At 45.0% G+C, this 22,601-nt stretch overlaps 8 non-coding genes and 2 pseudogenes across 8 annotated transcripts; all 10 read left to right on the top strand.

The window, feature by feature from the left end:
- The first annotated feature begins 12 nt into the window (after nucleotides 1-12).
- LOC141208097 (U2 spliceosomal RNA) lies at nucleotides 13-203 on the top strand. The gene has a single exon (XR_012278365.1). It is a non-coding gene; the product is annotated as a U2 spliceosomal RNA (small nuclear RNA).
- Nucleotides 204-1,312: 1,109 nt separating this feature from the next.
- LOC141208082 (U2 spliceosomal RNA) lies at nucleotides 1,313-1,503 on the top strand. The gene has a single exon (XR_012278351.1). It is a non-coding gene; the product is annotated as a U2 spliceosomal RNA (small nuclear RNA).
- Nucleotides 1,504-7,679: 6,176 nt separating this feature from the next.
- LOC141208174 (U2 spliceosomal RNA) lies at nucleotides 7,680-7,898 on the top strand (annotated as a pseudogene).
- A 1,118-nt stretch (nucleotides 7,899-9,016) lies between these two features.
- LOC141208117 (U2 spliceosomal RNA) lies at nucleotides 9,017-9,207 on the top strand. The gene has a single exon (XR_012278385.1). It is a non-coding gene; the product is annotated as a U2 spliceosomal RNA (small nuclear RNA).
- A 6,176-nt stretch (nucleotides 9,208-15,383) lies between these two features.
- On the top strand, nucleotides 15,384-15,573 carry LOC141208188 (U2 spliceosomal RNA). The gene has a single exon (XR_012278444.1). It is a non-coding gene; the product is annotated as a U2 spliceosomal RNA (small nuclear RNA).
- Nucleotides 15,574-16,688: 1,115 nt separating this feature from the next.
- On the top strand, nucleotides 16,689-16,879 carry LOC141208071 (U2 spliceosomal RNA). Its single transcript, XR_012278340.1, has one exon. It is a non-coding gene; the product is annotated as a U2 spliceosomal RNA (small nuclear RNA).
- Nucleotides 16,880-17,994: 1,115 nt separating this feature from the next.
- LOC141208058 (U2 spliceosomal RNA) lies at nucleotides 17,995-18,185 on the top strand. The gene has a single exon (XR_012278328.1). It is a non-coding gene; the product is annotated as a U2 spliceosomal RNA (small nuclear RNA).
- A 1,115-nt stretch (nucleotides 18,186-19,300) lies between these two features.
- Nucleotides 19,301-19,491, top strand: LOC141208132 (U2 spliceosomal RNA). The gene has a single exon (XR_012278398.1). It is a non-coding gene; the product is annotated as a U2 spliceosomal RNA (small nuclear RNA).
- A 1,115-nt stretch (nucleotides 19,492-20,606) lies between these two features.
- On the top strand, nucleotides 20,607-20,797 carry LOC141208047 (U2 spliceosomal RNA). The gene has a single exon (XR_012278317.1). It is a non-coding gene; the product is annotated as a U2 spliceosomal RNA (small nuclear RNA).
- Nucleotides 20,798-21,912: 1,115 nt separating this feature from the next.
- LOC141208193 (U2 spliceosomal RNA) lies at nucleotides 21,913-22,002 on the top strand (annotated as a pseudogene).
- The last annotated feature ends 599 nt before the right edge of the window (nucleotides 22,003-22,601 follow it).

The following is a 22,601-nucleotide window of genomic DNA, read 5'->3' as shown; positions in this document are numbered from 1 at the left end:
CCAATTCTGGTTATCGCTTCTCAGCCTTTTGGCTAAGATCAAGTGTAGTATCTGTTCTTATCAGTTTAATATCTGATACGTCCCCTATCTGGGGACCATATATTAAATGGATTTTTAGAACAGGGAGATGGAAAAAGAGCTTGCTCTGTCCACTCCACGCATTGACCTGGTATTGCAGTATCTCCAGGACCGGTGCACCCCTTCTTTAATGCAGTTTCTAAAATCAGAAAGAATTGAATTCAATGTTTTTTGTTCATTTTGCTTGTTTGTCGGATTTTGGGATGGACTCTTTGACTTTGCTTTTCTTCTCCTCATTGGATTTTTCATGTTCAAAGTTGCAGAAGCCAGATTACAAGCTCATTTTGGTTCAACTTCAGCAACTGTGCATTGCATTGCCATGTAATGTGATGCAATGCTATCTTTCTAGCTCTCCCTTTTTACTTCCTTTTGGATAAACAGACATATTAGGCAAGCATTTTGGAGCTTTCACCTAAATAACTACAGGTGGTGAGATAAGCTGCACAATATAATTGACCTTTCAGTATATTGTTGCACACACACCATCTATTTAGCAAATGCCCTTGTTATCAACAGCAGCCTTTTAAACTCACCTGAGCTAACAGGTATGTGCGCTGGTTACTCTGCTGCGCTTAAAATTTCTTTTTTGGTTTGCTACAATGCCTTTTCTGAAACGTTGTCTCCTTCTGCTGGAACACTGACTTCTTTCATTTAATGCCTGCAGACTATAAAAGAGAACCCAACCCAAAAAGTTTGGTTGATTAGTCTGTGGCATTCTGTTAAACTGTTGCTTATGGCGGTCTCTGTGAGCTTCTCAGCGACATTCAGCCAGCCAGGTATCCTGCCTGCAGTAGATGGAATGTGGCAATGGAACGCTGGCTGCGCGTGTCATAATAGGCTCTGAGCCTTTATATACCTGTGCACAGCAGCAGCCACCTTCAGTCTGCTGCTGGACAGCCAGCAGCAGCAGGAGAGGTATGTAATCAGGAGCCCTCCTGCTAAGGGTAGACAGCTGCTCGTTCCACCCCACCCCCCGCCTTAATTGGTTCTCCTCCCTTCCAACGGTGTTGAGGCGGGTGGGAACAGCAGGGGGTGAAGGTGCTGTGTTTAAAGAGGTGGAGTTATGCAGATCTAAAACGCGTGGATTGCAGCAGCAGCAAGCCGAAAAGTGCAGGCATGTAAGGGATCTAGAGGTTGACAACATGTCTTCTTAACGGGAGTCCAGGAGCTCATCTCCACAAATGGACTTTTCAGGATCCTTGGGTGGCTCCGTAGTTTGAAACCAATTCTGGTTATCGCTTCTCGGCCTTTTGGCTAAGATCAAGTGTAGTATCTGTTCTTATCAGTTTAATATCTGATACGTCCCCTATCTGGGGACCATATATTAAATGGATTTTTAGAACAGGGAGATGGAAAAAGAGCTTGCTCTGTCCACTCCACGCATTGACCTGGTATTGCAGTATCTCCAGGACCGGTGCACCCCTTCTTTAATGCAGTTTCTAAAATCAGAAAGAATTGAATTCAATGTTTTTTGTTCATTTTGCTTGTTTGTCGGATTTTGGGATGGACTCTTTGGCTTTGCTTTTCTTCTCCTCATTGGATTTTTCATGTTCAAAGTTGCAGAAGCCAGATTACAAGCTCATTTTGGTTCAACTTCAGCAACTGTGCATTGCATTGCCATGTAATGTGATGCAATGCTATCTTTCTAGCTCTCCCTTTTTACTTCCTTTTGGATAAACAGACATATTAGGCAAGCATTTTGGAGCTTTCACCTAAATAACTACAGGTGGTGAGATAAGCTGCACAATATAATTGACCTTTCAGTATATTGTTGCACACACACCATCTATTTAGCAAATGCCCTTGTTATCAACAGCAGCCTTTTAAACTCACCTGAGCTAACAGGTATGTGCGCTGGTTACTCTGCTGCGCTTAAAATTTCTTTTTTGGTTTGCTACAATGCCTTTTCTGAAACGTTGTCTCCTTCTGCTGGAACACTGACTTCTTTCATTTAATGCCTGCAGACTATAAAAGAGAACCCAACCCAAAAAGTTTGGTTGATTAGTCTGTGGCATTCTGTTAAACTGTTGCTTATGGCGGTCTCTGTGAGCTTCTCAGCGACATTCAGCCAGCCAGGTATCCTGCCTGCAGTAGATGGAATGTGGCAATGGAACGCTGGCTGCGCGTGTCATAATAGGCTCTGAGCCTTTATATACCTGTGCACAGCAGCAGCCACCTTCAGTCTGCTGCTGGACAGCCAGCAGCAGCAGCAGCAGCAGGAGAGGTATGTAATCAGGAGCCCTCCTGCTAAGGGTAGACAGCTGCTCGTTCCACCCCACCCCCCGCCTTAATTGGTTCTCCTCCCTTCCAACGGTGTTGAGGCGGGTGGGAACAGCAGGGGGTGAAGGTGCTGTGTTTAAAGAGGTGGAGTTATGCAGATCTAAAACGCGTGGATTGCAGCAGCAGCAAGCCGAAAAGTGCAGGCATGTAAGGGATCTAGAGGTTGACAACATGTCTTCTTAACGGGAGTCCAGGAGCTCATCTCCACAAATGGACTTTTCAGGATCCTTGGGTGGCTCCGTAGTTTGAAACCAATTCTGGTTATCGCTTCTCGGCCTTTTGGCACGATCTATCAGGTTTACCTGTGTGGTCTTGCCTGTGAGGTGCTCTTGGTACCCTTTCTCTCGGCCTGGGGGGATCGTTCCTCTTCGGAGGGACTTAACCCCCCTGCTGCTATTGGGAGGAAGGATTAGTCCGGGAGCAACGGGAAGGGATCCTATGAAGGCTTGCGCCTTTCAGAGAGAAGAGTCGGTACGTTCCTGAGTGAAGGATGCCGGCAACGCTCACATATTCATCGGGTGATGCCCGGATGCGGAACACCGTGAGGATTGAAGTTGGAGCAGCATCGAGGATGGAGAAGAATTTGGACTACATCTGCCATAGGATTCTTCTTGGAGTTCTGGAGTTTCGGCGGGAAGACATATTCTGCTTCCAGGACAACGAGTACAAGGGGACATACACCATCACCTTCAAGAGCCAGGGATGCTGTCAGCAACTCGTACAAAAGGTAAACGAGAAAAACTACTTAGATGAGTTGGATGGACTAACCTTTTGTCTCTTGTATGCTTATGACGAGATCCCCATCGTGGTGCATTTCCCGAACCCCTTTGTGGAAGCTGCAGACATCTCGACCTACCTTACCCGCTATTGTGATGATCTGAGATACCTGGGTACTGTGAAGAACGCGGTAGGCTTCTGGTGCGGCAAGAGAAGGTATATGGCCCGTCTAAAGAGGGACCTTAGTGGAGTGGGAGGAATGCTACACCCTCCCTCAACCTTCGTAATCGGTAAGAGCAGAGGCTACTTATTTTATCCTGGAATGCCAGTATGTTGCAGGAACTGTGGACAAATGGGTCATACCCAAACGTCCTGCACGGGCAGGAAAGTAGACCGCTGCAATAATTGCAGCTGTTACGGACATTTAATGAAGGACTGTCCCGCTGGGAGGAAATGTAATCTCTGCGGTGAGGCGGGGCACATGTTCCGAGGATGCCCCAACAGGACCAGGACCAGGACCTACGCAGAAGCTGCATCTTCTGAAGCTGAGCCGATGCGCCCACCGGTCTTCACTGGCAGGCCGGCGTCGGAGGGCGGTTCGAAGGGCGAGAAGGCTGGGATGGAGCAGGGAGCCGGAGGCCCCTCTGGGGCGGCACCTGCATCGAAGTCCCTTAACGATGGGCGGACCTCGCATGGACCGGAGCGGGGGGGTCCTCCTTCTGGGAGGGTATCCTCCGTATCGATGGTTCCCGATACCGATCCTGTTGGGCTGGAGGGTGGTGCCCCTGTGCGGTTGGCTACAGGGGACCACGCAGCGATGGCCTCAGGATCTTCCAGGGCGATTAGCCAGCCAGATGAGGGGGCTTTGCTTCTAGGTGGCGAACATCAGGAAATCTGTGTTGCTGATCTTGTCCTGATGGACCAGTCTCCCCCCCTGGAGGAGGTGGAGGAAGAGGAGGACTGCACCAGTGACCTAGTGGAGTCTGCCCCGAAAAAGAGACGGAATGTCGAATCCCCAGCGTCTCCTGGAATGTGGCTGGGAACCGTGACCTACGAGGGGGCAACCGCCGGCTCACAGAATATCGAGTCGTTTGGGTCTTCTAGCCCGGATGTCCTGGAGCAATTTGATATACAGGGCTTTGAGTCAGGTGTCCTCATGGAAGATCCACCACCCTGACCTATGAATGCCCACAATAAGACTTGTCTCACTGAATGTGAGGTCATTAAAGAGCCCAGTTCGTAGGGCTGCTCTATTCAAGTATTTAGAAACCACTGACTTTGACATATGTTTATTACAGGAATGCGGGATACAACATGCACTAAATTATAATGATATCAAGACAGATTGGAGACTGGGGCCCTCCATCTGGTCTGGCTCCAATGACAACAAGTCAGCGGGGGTGGGCTTCCTCTGTCGTGGGAGAAATATTACTATAAATGCTGTCACAGAAATAGTACCAGGCAGAGTGGTTTTAGTGCATTTTAAATTTAATGGTTTTACCCTACGTGTAATGAATATTTATGCTCCCCCTGATAAGCAAGAGAGAATTAATTTATTTGGGATATTGCCATTGTACTGTACTGGGTCATCTCCCCTGGTCGTAGGGGGTGATTTTAATTGTCTTTGTGCTAGTGAACAACGAGCAGGGGGTGACCCTTTACGCAAATTGGATAAGTCATGTCATCTATTGAAAGATTTTATAACTGATTTTAAATTATGCGATGCGTGGAGGTCACTCCTGCCGACGGACCCTGGTTATACGTGGTCCGGAAGAGGGGTGTCCTCCAGGATCGATTTTATTTTCCTATCAGATGATTTTAACCCTGTAAAATGTGTTTTAACATCAAATATATTTTCTGACCATAAGGGCTTGGAGGTGCATCTAGAATACCGGGATGAACAGAGGGTCAACAGGGGCCTCTGGCGTCTAAGTACTTACCTGCTGGAGGACCCTCTGATTCGACAAGACTTTGGTAAAGCCTATCAAGCCTGGCGGCGACAAAAACCTTCTGATGCCCCTATGGTAACCTGGTGGGAAAATTTGAAAAAAAAAGTCAGAATGTTTTTTATAAAAGCAGGGAGACGTAAAGCTAGCGAGAAAAAAAGATGTTTTAGTGATCTTAACACCAAACTGCAAACACTTTTTAAATTCAAAGAGCTAGGGGTGGAGGTGGGAGATGATATTGCTAGCCTAAAAACTGAAATTCAGAACTGCATAGACACAAAGGGGAAAGAGATTATTTTTAACTCTAGAGTGCAGCACTTGGAGGAGGGGGAGAAGTGCTCTCGCTTCTTCTTCAAAAAAGTCATGGATAAAAGAGAAGTGATCACAAATCTAGAGGGTGAAACATCTATGCAGGGAATGTTGAATGCTACTTTTAACTTTTATAAGCATCTTTTTAGTAAAAAGTGTATAGATGAGTCCTTTTTATCTGATGCTCTTAATGATCTCGATTTTAAGTTAAATTTTACAGACCAGGAGTTTTTAGAACGCGATATTGTTTTAGAGGAATTATTTTATGTTTTTAAAAGTTTCTCTAAGGGTAAAGCACCTGGGTGTGACGGACTACCTGTAGAATTTTACCTTACTTTTTGGGACATTTTAAAAGAGGACCTTTTTATGCTTTTTAAAGAAGTTTTTATTTGTGAACAGTTGCCATTTTCGTGGAGGAGAGGAGTGGTGTCTTTGATATATAAAAAAGGTGACCGCAGTACTCTAGCGAATTGGAGACCCATAACTCTCCTAAACGTTGATTACAAGGTACTTGCTAAGGTGGTTGCAGACCGGCTCAGGAGTGTCATTGCCAAACTAATCCAGCCTGAGCAGGTTTGTAGTGTACCAGGCAGAAGTATTTCAGAGGTTTTAAACGTATTAAGGGATGTAATTTGGTATTCCAGAGACCGGGGTCAAAATGTAGCTCTTTTAGCCCTAGATTTTGAAAAAGCTTTCGATAGAGTCTCTCATAGATTTCTTTTTAGAGTTTTAAAAAGAATGGGTATCCCTAATATGCTTTTAAATTGTATTAAGATTTTATATAAAAATTGTTTTAGTCAAATTTCTCTTAATGGCTTTTTAACAGATGGAGTTCCCCTTGAGTCCGGAGTGAAGCAGGGATGCCCCTTGTCGCCCATCCTGTTCATCTGCGCCATGGAGCCCCTGCTGAGCGCAATAAGGAAAGACAAAGTGATTAGAGGGGTTCCTGTTCCAGGCGGAGGTGGCAGTGATGTGAGAGTCTTTGGCTACATGGATGACGTGACAGTTGTGTGCGTGGACCCTGCTTCCCTCCGGAGGGCGGTGTTGCGCATTGAATTTTTTTCCCAGGCATCCGGGTTTAAACTTAATTTAAATAAATCTGAATGTCTGACTTTGGGATCCTGGGACACCGCCCAACTCCCGCAGCTCACTATAAAACGAGACAATGTAAAAATTCTTGGAGTTGTTTTTAACGAGGAGAATGTGGGAACTCAAAGCTGGGAGAATGTCATAGAAAAAATGTCAAAGAAAATATCATTTTGGGGTTTGAGGTCCCTAACAATGGAGGGGAAAATTTTAATTATAAAATCAGTGTTGTTACCCCTCATACTGTATATAGCTATGGTGTACCCCCCCTCTGATGTTTTAATTAAAAAAATGACTAGGATGATCTTTATGTTTTTATGGAACTCCAAAATGGAAAAATTAAGGCGAGAAATAATGAGGAAGAATAAAATGAACGGCGGAAGGGATGTCCCCGACTTACATATTTATTTGTATTTAAATTATTTCTGCTTTTGTTTCAAACATTTTAATGGTAATAGTGCGCTAAGTTATTTTTTAAAATATACTTGTGGGATGATTTTTAAAAGATGGTTTAAGTTGTCGTTGAATTCCCCTGTTTTACTATGCCCCCCCAAACACCAAGCAATCTTAGAAAAGACTGTTCGATTTTATAGCCTTGGTGATTTTAATATGGACATTTTTAAAGACCGCAAGAAGCTTTTATCTTTTCTGAGGAGGAATGAAGATGTGACCCCCATAGTAAATTTCTCAGAAGAGAGATCGAAGCAAGTTTGGAAGAATGTCTTCGGGAAATTCTTAGCAAATGGACATAAGGACATCGCATGGATGGTGGTCCACCAGTGCCTCCCCACCAGAGAATTTCAACACAGGAGAGGCCTGGTGGCCAGAGCCAAATGCCCCAGAGACTCATGTGTTAATGACGAAACCACCTTGCACCTTATGTGGAATTGCCCATTTGCACAGGAACTTTGGCACAAAGTTGGGATTCTTTTAAAATGGACTTGCGGTTTAAGAGATTTTAACCATGAATATGTTTTATATGGCCTTTTTAAATGTCCGACCCCTCAACAGTATTGTATATGTTGGTGTATGATTAACTGTTTTAAAGACGCCCTTTGGAAGGCACGCAATATTTTACTTTTTAAACGTGATGCTATTTCTGTGAAGGATTGTCTTAAAATTGCTTTTAGCCAGATGTATATTTATTACTTGAGGGATGTCAAATGTATTGGGAGAAGGGATGCCAATCGTATATGGGGTTTTTATGGGTGGAATTCTGTGTTTTAATAATGTACTGTTTGTGTTGTTGTTTTTGATTGTAAACCATCTTTTACGCACTTAATAAATTATGTTGAAACCTGAAAAAAAAAAAAAAAAAAAAAAAAAAAATCTGTTCTTATCAGTTTAATATCTGATACGTCCCCTATCTGGGGACCATATATTAAATGGATTTTTAGAACAGGGAGATGGAAAAAGAGCTTGCTCTGTCCACTCCACGCATTGACCTGGTATTGCAGTATCTCCAGGACCGGTGCACCCCTTCTTTAATGCAGTTTCTAAAATCAGAAAGAATTGAATTCAATGTTTTTTGTTCATTTTGCTTGTTTGTCGGATTTTGGGATGGACTCTTTGGCTTTGCTTTTCTTCTCCTCATTGGATTTTTCATGTTCAAAGTTGCAGAAGCCAGATTACAAGCTCATTTTGGTTCAACTTCAGCAACTGTGCATTGCATTGCCATGTAATGTGATGCAATGCTATCTTTCTAGCTCTCCCTTTTTACTTCCTTTTGGATAAACAGACATATTAGGCAAGCATTTTGGAGCTTTCACCTAAATAACTACAGGTGGTGAGATAAGCTGCACAATATAATTGACCTTTCAGTATATTGTTGCACACACACCATCTATTTAGCAAATGCCCTTGTTATCAACAGCAGCCTTTTAAACTCACCTGAGCTAACAGGTATGTGCGCTGGTTACTCTGCTGCGCTTAAAATTTCTTTTTTGGTTTGCTACAATGCCTTTTCTGAAACGTTGTCTCCTTCTGCTGGAACACTGACTTCTTTCATTTAATGCCTGCAGACTATAAAAGAGAACCCAACCCAAAAAGTTTGGTTGATTAGTCTGTGGCATTCTGTTAAACTGTTGCTTATGGCGGTCTCTGTGAGCTTCTCAGCGACATTCAGCCAGCCAGGTATCCTGCCTGCAGTAGATGGAATGTGGCAATGGAACGCTGGCTGCGCGTGTCATAATAGGCTCTGAGCCTTTATATACCTGTGCACAGCAGCAGCCACCTTCAGTCTGCTGCTGGACAGCCAGCAGCAGCAGCAGCAGCAGGAGAGGTATGTAATCAGGAGCCCTCCTGCTAAGGGTAGACAGCTGCTCGTTCCACCCCACCCCCCGCCTTAATTGGTTCTCCTCCCTTCCAACGGTGTTGAGGCGGGTGGGAACAGCAGGGGGTGAAGGTGCTGTGTTTAAAGAGGTGGAGTTATGCAGATCTAAAACGCGTGGATTGCAGCAGCAGCAAGCCGAAAAGTGCAGGCATGTAAGGGATCTAGAGGTTGACAACATGTCTTCTTAACGGGAGTCCAGGAGCTCATCTCCACAAATGGACTTTTCAGGATCCTTGGGTGGCTCCGTAGTTTGAAACCAATTCTGGTTATCGCGTCTCGGCCTTTTGGCTAAGATCAAGTGTAGTATCTGTTCTTATCAGTTTAATATCTGATACGTCCCCTATCTGGGGACCATATATTAAATGGATTTTTAGAACAGGGAGATGGAAAAAGAGCTTGCTCTGTCCACTCCACGCATTGACCTGGTATTGCAGTATCTCCAGGACCGGTGCACCCCTTCTTTAATGCAGTTTCTAAAATCAGAAAGAATTGAATTCAATGTTTTTTGTTCATTTTGCTTGTTTGTCGGATTTTGGGATGGACTCTTTGGCTTTGCTTTTCTTCTCCTCATTGGATTTTTCATGTTCAAAGTTGCAGAAGCCAGATTACAAGCTCATTTTGGTTCAACTTCAGCAACTGTGCATTGCATTGCCATGTAATGTGATGCAATGCTATCTTTCTAGCTCTCCCTTTTTACTTCCTTTTGGATAAACAGACATATTAGGCAAGCATTTTGGAGCTTTCACCTAAATAACTACAGGTGGTGAGATAAGCTGCACAATATAATTGACCTTTCAGTATATTGTTGCACACACACCATCTATTTAGCAAATGCCCTTGTTATCAACAGCAGCCTTTTAAACTCACATGAGCTAACAGGTATGTGCGCTGGTTACTCTGCTGCGCTTAAAATTTCTTTTTTGGTTTGCTACAATGCCTTTTCTGAAACGTTGTCTCCTTCTGCTGGAACACTGACTTCTTTCATTTAATGCCTGCAGACTATAAAAGAGAACCCAACCCAAAAAGTTTGGTTGATTAGTCTGTGGCATTCTGTTAAACTGTTGCTTATGGCGGTCTCTGTGAGCTTCTCAGCGACATTCAGCCAGCCAGGTATCCTGCCTGCAGTAGATGGAATGTGGCAATGGAACGCTGGCTGCGCGTGTCATAATAGGCTCTGAGCCTTTATATACCTGTGCACAGCAGCAGCCACCTTCAGTCTGCTGCTGGACAGCCAGCAGCAGCAGCAGCAGGAGAGGTATGTAATCAGGAGCCCTCCTGCTAAGGGTAGACAGCTGCTCGTTCCACCCCACCCCCCGCCTTAATTGGTTCTCCTCCCTTCCAACGGTGTTGAGGCGGGTGGGAACAGCAGGGGGTGAAGGTGCTGTGTTTAAAGAGGTGGAGTTATGCAGATCTAAAACGCGTGGATTGCAGCAGCAGCAAGCCGAAAAGTGCAGGCATGTAAGGGATCTAGAGGTTGACAACATGTCTTCTTAACGGGAGTCCAGGAGCTCATCTCCACAAATGGACTTTTCAGGATCCTTGGGTGGCTCCGTAGTTTGAAACCAATTCTGGTTATCGCTTCTCGGCCTTTTGGCACGATCTATCAGGTTTACCTGTGTGGTCTTGCCTGTGAGGTGCTCTTGGTACCCTTTCTCTCGGCCTGGGGGGATCGTTCCTCTTCGGAGGGACTTAACCCCCCTGCTGCTATTGGGAGGAAGGATTAGTCCGGGAGCAACGGGAAGGGATCCCATGAAGGCTTGCGCCTTTCAGAGAGAAGAGTCGGTACGTTCCTGAGTGAAGGATGCCGGCAACGCTCACATATTCATCGGGTGATGCCCGGATGCGGAACACCGTGAGGATTGAAGTTGGAGCAGCATCGAGGATGGAGAAGAATTTGGACTACATCTGCCATAGGATTCTTCTTGGAGTTCTGGAGTTTCGGCGGGAAGACATATTCTGCTTCCAGGACAACGAGTACAAGGGGACATACACCATCACCTTCAAGAGCCAGGGATGCTGTCAGCAACTCGTACAAAAGGTAAACGAGAAAAACTACTTAGATGAATTGGATGGACTAACCTTTTGTCTCTTGTATGCTTATGACGAGATCCCCATCGTGGTGCATTTCCCGAACCCCTTTGTGGAAGCTGCAGACATCTCGACCTACCTTACCCGCTATTGTGATGATCTGAGATACCTGGGTACTGTGAAGAACGCGGTAGGCTTCTGGTGCGGCAAGAGAAGGTATATGGCCCGTCTAAAGAGGGACCTTAGTGGAGTGGGAGGAATGCTACACCCTCCCTCAACCTTCGTAATCGGTAAGAGCAGAGGCTACTTATTTTATCCTGGAATGCCAGTATGTTGCAGGAACTGTGGACAAATGGGTCATACCCAAACGTCCTGCACGGGCAGGAAAGTAGACCGCTGCAATAATTGCAGCTGTTACGGACATTTAATGAAGGACTGTCCCGCTGGGAGGAAATGTAATCTCTGCGGTGAGGCGGGGCACATGTTCCGAGGATGCCCCAACAGGACCAGGACCAGGACCTACGCAGAAGCTGCATCTTCTGAAGCTGAGCCGATGCGCCCACCGGTCTTCACTGGCAGGCCGGCGTCGGAGGGCGGTTGGAAGGGCGAGAAGGCTGGGATGGAGCAGGGAGCCGGAGGCCCCTCTGGGGCGGCACCTGCATCGAAGTCCCTTAACGATGGGCGGACCTCGCATGGACCGGAGCGGGGGGGTCCTCCTTCTGGGAGGGTATCCTCCGTATCGATGGTTCCCGATACCGATCCTGTTGGGCTGGAGGGTGGTGCCCCTGTGCGGTTGGCTACAGGGGACCACGCAGCGATGGCCTCAGGATCTTCCAGGGCGATTAGCCAGCCAGATGAGGGGGCTTTGCTTCTAGGTGGCGAACATCAGGAAATCTGTGTTGCTGATCTTGTCCTGATGGACCAGTCTCCCCCCCTGGAGGAGGTGGAGGAAGAGGAGGACTGCACCAGTGACCTAGTGGAGTCTGCCCCGAAAAAGAGACGGAATGTCGAAGCCCCAGCGTCTCCTGGAATGTGGCTGGGAACCGTGACCTACGAGGGGGCAACCGCCGGCTCACAGAATATCGAGTCGTTTGGGTCCTCTAGCCCGGATGTCCTGGAGCAATTTGATATACAGGGCTTTGAGTCAGGTGTCCTCATGGAAGATCCACCACCCTGACCTATGAATGCCCACATTAAGACTTGTCTCACTGAATGTGAGGTCATTAAAGAGCCCAGTTCGTAGGGCTGCTCTATTCAAGTATTTAGAAACCACTGACTTTGACATATGTTTATTACAGGAATGCGGGATACAACATGCACTAAATTATAATGATATCAAGACAGATTGGAGACTGGGGCCCTCTTTCTGGTCTGGCTCCAATGACAACAAGTCAGCGGGGGTGGGCTTCCTCTGTCGTGGGAGAAATATTACTATAAATGCTGTCACAGAAATAGTACCAGGCAGAGTGGTTTTAGTGCATTTTAAATTTAATGGTTTTACCCTACGTGTAATGAATATTTATGCCCCCCCTGATAAGCAAGAGAGAATTAATTTATTTGGGATATTGCCATTGTACTGTACTGGGTCATCTCCCCTGATCGTAGGGGGTGATTTTAATTGTCTTTGTGCTAGTGAACAACGAGCAGGGGGTGACCCTTTACGCAAATTGGATAAGTCATGTCATCTATTGAAAGATTTTATAACTGATTTTAAATTATGCGATGCGTGGAGGTCACTCCTGCCGACGGACCCTGGTTATACGTGGTCCGGAAGAGGGGTGTCCTCCAGGATCGATTTTATTTTCCTATCAGATGATTTTAACCCTGTAAAATGTGTTTTAACATCAAATATATTTTCTGACCATAAGGGCTTGGAGGTGCATCTAGAATACCGGGATGAACAGAGGGTCAACAGGGGCCTCTGGCGTCTAAGTACTTACCTGCTGGAGGACCCTCTGATTCGACAAGACTTTGGTAAAGCCTATCAAGCCTGGCGGCGACAAAAACCTTCTGATGCCCCTATGGTAACCTGGTGGGAAAATTTGAAAAAAAAAGTCAGAATGTTTTTTATAAAAGCAGGGAGACGTAAAGCTAGAGAGAAAAAAAGATGTTTTAGTGATCTTAACACCAAACTACAAACACTTTTTAAATTCAAAGAGCTAGGGGTGGAGGTGGGAGATGATATTGCTAGCCTAAAAACTGAAATTCAGAACTGCATAGACACAAAGGGGAAAGAGATTATTTTTAACTCTAGAGTGCAGCACTTGGAGGAGGGGGAGAAGTGCTCTCGCTTCTTCTTCAAAAAAGTCATGGATAAAAGAGAAGTGATCACAAATCTAGAGGGTGAAACATCTATGCAGGGAATGTTGAATGCTACTTTTAACTTTTATAAGCATCTTTTTAGTAAAAAGTGTATAGATGAGTCCTTTTTATCTGATGCTCTTAATGATCTCGATTTTAAGTTAAATTTTACAGACCAGGAGTTTTTAGAACGCGATATTGTTTTAGAGGAATTATTTTATGTTTTTAAAAGTTTCTCTAAGGGTAAAGCACCTGGGTGTGACGGACTACCTGTAGAATTTTACCTTACTTTTTGGGACATTTTAAAAGAGGACCTTTTTATGCTTTTTAAAGAAGTTTTTATTTGTGAACAGTTGCCATTTTCGTGGAGGAGAGGAGTGGTGTCTTTGATATATAAAAAAGGTGATCGCAGTGCTCTAGCGAATTGGAGACCCATAACTCTCCTAAACGTTGATTACAAGGTACTTGCTAAGGTGGTTGCAGACCGGCTCAGGAGTGTCATTGCCAAACTAATCCAGCCTGAGCAGGTTTGTAGTGTACCAGGCAGAAGTATTTCAGAGGTTTTAAACGTATTAAGGGATGTAATTTGGTATTCCAGAGACCGGGGTCAAAATGTAGCTCTTTTAGCCCTAGATTTTGAAAAAGCTTTCGATAGAGTCTCTCATAGATTTCTTTTTAGAGTTTTAAAAAGAATGGGTATCCCTAATATGCTTTTAAATTGTATTAAGATTTTATATAAAAATTGTTTTAGTCAAATTTCTCTTAATGGCTTTTTAACAGATGGAGTTCCCCTTGAGTCCGGAGTGAAGCAGGGATGCCCCTTGTCGCCCATCCTGTTCATCTGCGCCATGGAGCCCCTGCTGAGCGCAATAAGGAAAGACAAAGTGATTAGAGGGGTTCCTGTTCCAGGCGGAGGTGGCAGTGATGTGAGAGTCTTTGGCTACATGGATGACGTGACGGTTGTGTGCGTGGACCCTGCTTCCCTCCGGAGGGCGGTGTTGCGCATTGATTTTTTTTCCCAGGCATCCGGTTTTAAACTTAATTTAAATAAATCTGAATGTCTGACTTTGGGATCCTGGGACACCGCCCAACTCCCGCAGCTCACTATAAAACGAGACAATGTAAAAATTCTTGGAGTTGTTTTTAACGAGGAGAATGTGGGAACTCAAAGCTGGGAGAATGTCATAGAAAAAATGTCAAAGAAAATATCATTTTGGGGTTTGAGGTCCCTAACAATGGAGGGGAAAATTTTAATTATAAAATCAGTGTTGTTACCCCTCATACTGTATATAGCTATGGTGTACCCCCCCTCTGATGTTTTAATTAAAAAAATGACTAGGATGATCTTTATGTTTTTATGGAACTCCAAAATGGAAAAATTAAGGCGAGAAATAATGAGGAAGAATAAAATGAACGGCGGAAGGGATGTCCCCGACTTACATATTTATTTGTATTTAAATTATTTCTGCTTTTGTTTCAAACATTTTAATGGTAATAGTGCGCTAAGTTATTTTTTAAAATATACTTGTGGGATGATTTTTAAAAGATGGTTTAAGTTGTCGTTGAATTCCCCTGTTTTACTATGCCCCCCCAAACACCAAGCAATCTTAGAAAAGACTGTTCGATTTTATAGTCTTGGTGATTTTAATATGGACATTTTTAAAGACCGCAAGAAGCTTTTATCTTTTCTGAGGAGGAATGAAGATGTGACCCCCATAGTAAATTTCTCAGAAGAGAGATCGAAGCAAGTTTGGAAGAATGTCTTCGGGAAATTCTTAGCAAATGGACATAAGGACATCGCATGGATGGTGGTCCACCAGTGCCTCCCCACCAGAGAGTTTCAACACAGGAGAGGCCTGGTGGCCAGAGCAAAATGCCCCAGAGACTCATGTATTAATGACGAAACCACCTTGCACCTTATGTGGAATTGCCCATTTGCACAGGAACTTTGGCACAAAGTTGGGATTCTTTTAAAATGGACTTGCGGTTTAAGAGATTTTAACCATGAATATGTTTTATATGGCCTTTTTAAATGTCCGACCCCTCAACAGTATTGTATATGTTGGTGTATGATTAACTGTTTTAAAGACGCCCTTTGGAAGGCACGCAATATTTTACTTTTTAAACGTGATGCTATTTCTGTGAAGGATTGTCTTAAAATTGCTTTTAGTCAGATGTATATTTATTACTTGAGGGATGTCAAATGTATTGGGAGGAGGGATGCTAATCGTATATGGGGTTTTTATGGGTGGAATTCTGTGTTTTATTAATGTATTGTTTGTGTTGCTGTTTTTTGATTGTAAACCATCTTTTACGCACTTAATAAATTATGTTGAAACCTGATCTGTTCTTATCAGTTTAATATCTGATACGTCCCCTATCTGGGGACCATATATTAAATGGATTTTTAGAACAGGGAGATGGAAAAAGAGCTTGCTCTGTCCACTCCACGCATTGACCTGTTATTGCAGTATCTCCAGGACCGGTGCACCCCTTCTTTAATGCAGTTTCTAAAATCAGAAAGAATTGAATTCAATGTTTTTTGTTCATTTTGCTTGTTTGTCGGATTTTGGGATGGACTCTTTGGCTTTGCTTTTCTTCTCCTCATTGGATTTTTCATGTTCAAAGTTGCAGAAGCCAGATTACAAGCTCATTTTGGTTCAACTTCAGCAACTGTGCATTGCATTGCCATGTAATGTGATGCAATGCTATCTTTCTAGCTCTCCCTTTTTACTTCCTTTTGGATAAACAGACATATTAGGCAAGCATTTTGGAGCTTTCACCTAAATAACTACAGGTGGTGAGATAAGCTGCACAATATAATTGACCTTTCAGTATATTGTTGCACACACACCATCTATTTAGCAAATGCCCTTGTTATCAACAGCAGCCTTTTAAACTCACCTGAGCTAACAGGTATGTGCGCTGGTTACTCTGCTGCGCTTAAAATTTCTTTTTTGGTTTGCTACAATGCCTTTTCTGAAACGTTGTCTCCTTCTGCTGGAACACTGACTTCTTTCATTTAATGCCTGCAGACTATAAAAGAGAACCCAACCCAAAAAGTTTGGTTGATTAGTCTGTGGCATTCTGTTAAACTGTTGCTTATGGCGGTCTCTGTGAGCTTCTCAGCGACATTCAGCCAGCCAGGTATCCTGCCTGCAGTAGATGGAATGTGGCAATGGAACGCTGGCTGCGCGTGTCATAATAGGCTCTGAGCCTTTATATACCTGTGCACAGCAGCAGCCACCTTCAGTCTGCTGCTGGACAGCCAGCAGCAGCAGCAGCAGGAGAGGTATGTAATCAGGAGCCCTCCTGCTAAGGGTAGACAGCTGCTCGTTCCACCCCACCCCCCGCCTTAATTGGTTCTCCTCCCTTCCAACGGTGTTGAGGCGGGTGGGAACAGCAGGGGGTGAAGGTGCTGTGTTTAAAGAGGTGGAGTTATGCAGATCTAAAACGCGTGGATTGCAGCAGCAGCAAGCCGAAAAGTGCAGGCATGTAAGGGATCTAGAGATTGACAACATGTCTTCTTAACGGGAGTCCAGGAGCTCATCTCCACAAATGGACTTTTCAGGATCCTTGGGTGGCTCCGTAGTTTGAAACCAATTCTGGTTATCGCTTCTCGGCCTTTTGGCTAAGATCAAGTGTAGTATCTGTTCTTATCAGTTTAATATCTGATACGTCCCCTATCTGGGGACCATATATTAAATGGATTTTTAGAACAGGGAGATGGAAAAAGAGCTTGCTCTGTCCACTCCACGCATTGACCTGGTATTGCAGTATCTCCAGGACCGGTGCACCCCTTCTTTAATGCAGTTTCTAAAATCAGAAAGAATTGAATTCAATGTTTTTTGTTCATTTTGCTTGTTTGTCGGATTTTGGGATGGACTCTTTGGCTTTGCTTTTCTTCTCCTCATTGGATTTTTCATGTTCAAAGTTGCAGAAGCCAGATTACAAGCTCATTTTGGTTCAACTTCAGCAACTGTGCATTGCATTGCCATGTAATGTGATGCAATGCTATCTTTCTAGCTCTCCCTTTTTACTTCCTTTTGGATAAACAGACATATTAGGCAAGCATTTTGGAGCTTTCACCTAAATAACTACAGGTGGTGAGATAAGCTGCACAATATAATTGACCTTTCAGTATATTGTTGCACACACACCATCTATTTAGCAAATGCCCTTGTTATCAACAGCAGCCTTTTAAACTCACCTGAGCTAACAGGTATGTGCGCTGGTTACTCTGCTGCGCTTAAAATTTCTTTTTTGGTTTGCTACAATGCCTTTTCTGAAACGTTGTCTCCTTCTGCTGGAACACTGACTTCTTTCATTTAATGTCTGCAGACTATAAAAGAGAACCCAACCCAAAAAGTTTGGTTGATTAGTCTGTGGCATTCTGTTAAACTGTTGCTTATGGCGGTCTCTGTGAGCTTCTCAGCGACATTCAGCCAGCCAGGTATCCTGCCTGCAGTAGATGGAATGTGGCAATGGAACGCTGGCTGCGCGTGTCATAATAGGCTCTGAGCCTTTATATACCTGTGCACAGCAGCAGCCACCTTCAGTCTGCTGCTGGACAGCCAGCAGCAGCAGCAGCAGGAGAGGTATGTAATCAGGAGCCCTCCTGCTAAGGGTAGACAGCTGCTCGTTCCACCCCACCCCCCGCCTTAATTGGTTCTCCTCCCTTCCAACGGTGTTGAGGCGGGTGGGAACAGCAGGGGGTGAAGGTGCTGTGTTTAAAGAGGTGGAGTTATGCAGATCTAAAACGCGTGGATTGCAGCAGCAGCAAGCCGAAAAGTGCAGGCATGTAAGGGATCTAGAGGTTGACAACATGTCTTCTTAACGGGAGTCCAGGAGCTCATCTCCACAAATGGACTTTTCAGGATCCTTGGGTGGCTCCGTAGTTTGAAACCAATTCTGGTTATCGCTTCTCGGCCTTTTGGCTAAGATCAAGTGTAGTATCTGTTCTTATCAGTTTAATATCTGATACGTCCCCTATCTGGGGACCATATATTAAATGGATTTTTAGAACAGGGAGATGGAAAAAGAGCTTGCTCTGTCCACTCCACGCATTGACCTGGTATTGCAGTATCTCCAGGACCGGTGCACCCCTTCTTTAATGCAGTTTCTAAAATCAGAAAGAATTGAATTCAATGTTTTTTGTTCATTTTGCTTGTTTGTCGGATTTTGGGATGGACTCTTTGGCTTTGCTTTTCTTCTCCTCATTGGATTTTTCATGTTCAAAGTTGCAGAAGCCAGATTACAAGCTCATTTTGGTTCAACTTCAGCAACTGTGCATTGCATTGCCATGTAATGTGATGCAATGCTATCTTTCTAGCTCTCCCTTTTTACTTCCTTTTGGATAAACAGACATATTAGGCAAGCATTTTGGAGCTTTCACCTAAATAACTACAGGTGGTGAGATAAGCTGCACAATATAATTGACCTTTCAGTATATTGTTGCACACACACCATCTATTTAGCAAATGCCCTTGTTATCAACAGCAGCCTTTTAAACTCACCTGAGCTAACAGGTATGTGCGCTGGTTACTCTGCTGCGCTTAAAATTTCTTTTTTGGTTTGCTACAATGCCTTTTCTGAAACGTTGTCTCCTTCTGCTGGAACACTGACTTCTTTCATTTAATGCCTGCAGACTATAAAAGAGAACCCAACCCAAAAAGTTTGGTTGATTAGTCTGTGGCATTCTGTTAAACTGTTGCTTATGGCGGTCTCTGTGAGCTTCTCAGAGACATTCAGCCAGCCAGGTATCCTGCCTGCAGTAGATGGAATGTGGCAATGGAACGCTGGCTGCGCGTGTCATAATAGGCTCTGAGCCTTTATATACCTGTGCACAGCAGCAGCCACCTTCAGTCTGCTGCTGGACAGCCAGCAGCAGCAGCAGCAGGAGAGGTATGTAATCAGGAGCCCTCCTGCTAAGGGTAGACAGCTGCTCGTTCCACCCCACCCCCCGCCTTAATTGGTTCTCCTCCCTTCCAACGGTGTTGAGGCGGGTGGGAACAGCAGGGGGTGAAGGTGCTGTGTTTAAAGAGGTGGAGTTATGCAGATCTAAAACGCGTGGATTGCAGCAGCAGCAAGCCGAAAAGTGCAGGCATGTAAGGGATCTAGAGGTTGACAACATGTCTTCTTAACGGGAGTCCAGGAGCTCATCTCGACAAATGGACTTTTCAGGATCCTTGGGTGGCTCCGTAGTTTGAAACCAATTCTGGTTATCGCTTCTCGGCCTTTTGGCTAAGATCAAGTGTAGTATCTATTCTTATCAGTTTAATATCTGATACGTCCCCTATCTGGGGACCATATATTAAATGGATTTTTAGAACAGGGAGATGGAAAAAGAGCTTGCTCTGTCCACTCCACGCATTGACCTGGTATTGCAGTATCTCCAGGACCGGTGCACCCCTTCTTTAATGCAGTTTCTAAAATCAGAAAGAATTGAATTCAATGTTTTTTGTTCATTTTGCTTGTTTGTCGGATTTTGGGATGGACTCTTTGGCTTTGCTTTTCTTCTCCTCATTGGATTTTTCATGTTCAAAGTTGCAGAAGCCAGATTACAAGCTCATTTTGGTTCAACTTCAGCAACTGTGCATTGCATTGCCATGTAATGTGATGCAATGCTATCTTTCTAGCTCTCCCTTTTTACTTCCTTTTGGATAAACAGACATATTAGGCAAGCATTTTGGAGCTTTCACCTAAATAACTACAGGTGGTGAGATAAGCTGCACAATATAATTGACCTTTCAGTATATTGTTGCACACACACCATCTATTTAGCAAATGCCCTTGTTATCAACAGCAGCCTTTTAAACTCACCTGAGCTAACAGGTATGTGCGCTGGTTACTCTGCTGCGCTTAAAATTTCTTTTTTGGTTTGCTACAATGCCTTTTCTGAAACGTTGTCTCCTTCTGCTGGAACACTGACTTCTTTCATTTAATGCCTGCAGACTATAAAAGAGAACCCAACCCAAAAAGTTTGGTTGATTAGTCTGTGGCATTCTGTTAAACTGTTGCTTATGGCGGTCTCTGTGAGCTTCTCAGCGACATTCAGCCAGCCAGGTATCCTGCCTGCAGTAGATGGAATGTGGCAATGGAACGCTGGCTGCGCGTGTCATAATAGGCTCTGAGCCTTTATATACCTGTGCACAGCAGCAGCCACCTTCAGTCTGCTGCTGGACAGCCAGCAGCAGCAGCAGCAGGAGAGGTATGTAATCAGGAGCCCTCCTGCTAAGGGTAGACAGCTGCTCGTTCCACCCCACCCCCCGCCTTAATTGGTTCTCCTCCCTTCCAACGGTGTTGAGGCGGGTGGGAACAGCAGGGGGTGAAGGTGCTGTGTTTAAAGAGGTGGAGTTATGCAGATCTAAAACGCGTGGATTGCAGCAGCAGCAAGCCGAAAAGTGCAGGCATGTAAGGGATCTAGAGGTTGACAACATGTCTTCTTAACGGGAGTCCAGGAGCTCATCTCCACAAATGGACTTTTCAGGATCCTTGGGTGGCTCCGTAGTTTGAAACCAATTCTGGTTATCGCTTCTCGGCCTTTTGGCTAAGATCAAGTGTAGTATCTGTTCTTATCAGTTTAATATCTGATACGTCCCCTATCTGGGGACCATATATTAAATGGATTTTTAGAACAGGGAGATGGAAAAAGAGCTTGCTCTGTCCACTCCACGCATTGACCTGGTATTGCAGTATCTCCAGGACCGGTGCACCCCTTCTTTAATGCAGTTTCTAAAATCAGAAAGAATTGAATTCAATGTTTTTTGTTCATTTTGCTTGTTTGTCGGATTTTGGGATGGACTCTTTGGCTTTGCTTTTCTTCTCCTCATTGGATTTTTCATGTTCAAAGTTGCAGAAGCCAGATTACAAGCTCATTTTGGTTCAACTTCAGCAACTGTGCATTGCATTGCCATGTAATGTGATGCAATGCTATCTTTCTAGCTCTCCCTTTTTACTTCCTTTTGGATAAACAGACATATTAGGCAAGCATTTTGGAGCTTTCACCTAAATAACTACAGGTGGTGAGATAAGCTGCACAATATAATTGACCTTTCAGTATATTGTTGCACACACACCATCTATTTAGCAAATGCCCTTGTTATCAACAGCAGCCTTTTAAACTCACCTGAGCTAACAGGTATGTGCGCTGGTTACTCTGCTGCGCTTAAAATTTCTTTTTTGGTTTGCTACAATGCCTTTTCTGAAACGTTGTCTCCTTCTGCTGGAACACTGACTTCTTTCATTTAATGCCTGCAGACTATAAAAGAGAACCCAACCCAAAAAGTTTGGTTGATTAGTCTGTGGCATTCTGTTAAACTGTTGCTTATGGCGGTCTCTGTGAGCTTCTCAGCGACATTCAGCCAGCCAGGTATCCTGCCTGCAGTAGATGGAATGTGGCAATGGAACGCTGGCTGCGCGTGTCATAATAGGCTCTGAGCCTTTATATACCTGTGCACAGCAGCAGCCACCTTCAGTCTGCTGCTGGACAGCCAGCAGCAGCAGCAGCAGGAGAGGTATGTAATCAGGAGCCCTCCTGCTAAGGGTAGACAGCTGCTCGTTCCACCCCACCCCCCGCCTTAATTGGTTCTCCTCCCTTCCAACGGTGTTGAGGCGGGTGGGAACAGCAGGGGGTGAAGGTGCTGTGTTTAAAGAGGTGGAGTTATGCAGATCTAAAACGCGTGGATTGCAGCAGCAGCAAGCCGAAAAGTGCAGGCATGTAAGGGATCTAGAGGTTGACAACATGTCTTCTTAACGGGAGTCCAGGAGCTCATCTCCACAAATGGACTTTTCAGGATCCTTGGGTGGCTCCGTAGTTTGAAACCAATTCTGGTTATCGCTTCTCGGCCTTTTGGCTAAGATCAAGTGTAGTATCTGTTCTTTTAAGAACACAAGAGCTATGATCTACACTTGACGAGAGCGATCGAACTCGGAAGGAGAAGAGCTTCGGAGCCCAGCTGACATCGGAGAAGGAAGGCGGATATCGGTGGGAGGAAGAAGCTCTAAAGAATCCAGAAGAAGACGAAGACTCGGAGAAGAATCGGGCTGTCCTGTGGAATCTTCGAGGAAGAAAATCATCGAGACAAAGACCTTTCGGGGAATTTGTCCAGAACACGACGGGAGAAGAATCTGCATAGCTCCACCCATTCCGGGAAGAGTTCCAGATCCAGCTCCAAGAAGTAACTGCAGGAGGAAAGCCATGGCAAGCGCTGCGAGGAAGGCCGAAAAGAAGAGCCTGGAGCAGGGGACAGCCAGGAGGGCCCAGCCAGGAGCCGATTCTGACCCCAAGGACTCTGCCTCCACGACTGGCCAGCAGAAGGGACCCCAGAAGCCCCGCCACGAAGCTCCAGCCCTGGAGCCATGGATGCGGCAGACGGTGGCCCTGAAGCTGAAGGAAGTGGATGGGAGGGTGCCGGACATGTCCTCGGACGTGTTCTGCCAGAAGATGCTGCTGGATCGAGGCTTCTCCAGGTCGGACACCCTCAGCATCCAGACCTTCTTGACGGGGATCTTCTTCGTCACCT

Source organism: Phyllobates terribilis, unplaced genomic scaffold, assembly GCF_046119375.1.
Source record: "Phyllobates terribilis strain yellow unplaced genomic scaffold, ASM4611937v1 Scaffold_168__1_contigs__length_4147262, whole genome shotgun sequence".
Classification (NCBI taxonomy): domain Eukaryota; kingdom Metazoa; phylum Chordata; class Amphibia; order Anura; family Dendrobatidae; genus Phyllobates; species Phyllobates terribilis.
This window is presented reverse-complemented; position numbering and strand designations above follow the sequence as displayed.